Source organism: Mustela lutreola, chromosome 8, assembly GCF_030435805.1.
Source record: "Mustela lutreola isolate mMusLut2 chromosome 8, mMusLut2.pri, whole genome shotgun sequence".
Taxonomy (NCBI): Eukaryota; Metazoa; Chordata; class Mammalia; order Carnivora; family Mustelidae; genus Mustela; species Mustela lutreola.
The window spans coordinates 77,704,078-77,705,926 of NC_081297.1; the positions used below are offsets into that span (position 1 = coordinate 77,704,078).

General features: G+C 50.8%; 1 pseudogene; it reads left to right on the forward strand.

The window, feature by feature from the left end:
• Positions 1 to 644, forward strand: LOC131839786 (histo-blood group ABO system transferase-like; annotated as a pseudogene).
• The last annotated feature ends 1,205 nt before the right edge of the window (positions 645 to 1,849 follow it).

Below are 1,849 nucleotides of genomic sequence, written 5' to 3' on the forward strand. Positions count from 1 at the left end.
ATGGTGGGACAGAGGGTCACCTACTAGGTCATCACCGACCAGCAGGCTGCAGGGCCCATGTGCCCCCCTAGGAAGTCTGGAGGGTGGTGGTCCTCAAGGTCCCTGGTCCCCATACTGGCAAGATGTGTTCATGAAATGCATGGCCATGTTCAGCCTCTTCTGTGAGTGGCACTTCCTCCATGAGGTGGATGACCTGGTGTGTGGGGATGTGGACATAAAGTTTTGTGACCATGTGGGCATGGAGATCCTTTCTCCCCTCTTTGGCGCCCTGCACTGCAATTTCCACTGGGTGTTTCATGAAGACTTCAGCTACCAGCACTGGTCACAGTTCCAAGCTCACATCCTCAGGGACCAGGATGATGTCTACTACATGGGAGACTTTTTTGGGGGATTGGTGGTAAAGGTTCACTGACTGACTTTGGCCTGTCACCAGATGATGGAGGTTGACCTAGCTAGTGGGATTGAGGTTGTGTGGCATGACGAGAGCCACTTGAACAGGTACCTGCTGGACCACAAGCCCACCAAGGTGCTATCCCCGGAGTACCTGTGGGACCTGCGGTGGCTGGGCTGCCCTCCCTACCCTTCATGAAGAAGCTGAAATTTGAGCTGTGCCCAAGAATCACCAGGACATCTGGGACTCATGAAGAGTTGTCCCAGGAAGACCTGTGGGACCCATGGTGGCTGGGCTGCCCTCCCCTACCTTCATGAAGAAGCTGAGATTCAGGCCATGCCCAAGAATCACTAGGACATCTGGGACTCATGAGGAGCTGTCCCCATCTCCATCAGGGGGTGCTGTCCTGAGCAGAGCTGTCAGAGCAGGTTCCTACTTCTGTCCCTTCGAGAGAGACCATGGAGCCCAGCCCTGCCCACACGGGCATGTCCAGGGCCCCCAGCTGCACCCGCACACAGGAGGCCTGCCTGGGGACAAAAGGTTCTCTCTTGGTGGTCTGCATTTTGATAACTTCTGGGTCATTTGCAGCTGTGAATGGCTCCAGTTTTATGTTGGATGATTTCTGTGTCAATGCTGAGCAACCATCCTTAAAAAGAACAACCACATCGGGCTCTCTGCTCAGCAGGGATCCTGCTTCCTCCTCTCTCTGACTGCCTCTCTGCCTACTTGTAATCTCTGTCTGTCAAATAAATAAATAAAATCTTAAAAAAAAAAAAGAACAATCAAGGGAAAAGGCTTTCTTCCTGGTTCTAGACCGACACTGCCTGGTGGGGCTGGGAGTGGTCCTGCAGTGGCTGTGGAGCCAGGATGGCTTCTGCTTGGGTCTTCCCTCCCAGTCCTTGCACCTTGCCATGGCCATGGGGCTTCAGAGGTAGGGGTGCACCGAGCCACCTCTCAGACCTTCAGTCCCCTGACTGCCAGAGGCCTTGACTGTGGTTGTTAGCTCAGCCTCCAGAGGCATGGAGCCCTCTGAGTTATGTATGGTTTCTGCCTTGGTTTTATTTTTTATTTTTTAATTTAATTTAATTTTTAAAATTGAAATTCATTAGCCAACATATAGTACATCAGTAGATTTTAATGTAGTGTTCAGTGATTCCTTAGTTGCCTGTAACACCCAGTGCTCTTTACAACATATGACCTCCTTAATACCTGTCACCCAGATACCCCATATCCCCATTCCCCTCCCTTCTGTAACCCTCATTTTGGGTCCCCAAGTCCAGAGTCTCTCATGGTTTGTCTCCCTCTCTGATTTCTTCCCATCAGTTTTCCTTCCCTTCCCCTGTGGTCTTCCGCTCTATTCCTTATGTTCCATGTATGAGAGAAACCATATGATTATTGTCTTTCTCTGCTTGACTTATTTTGTCAGTGTAATCCCCTCCAGTTCCATCGATGTCGATG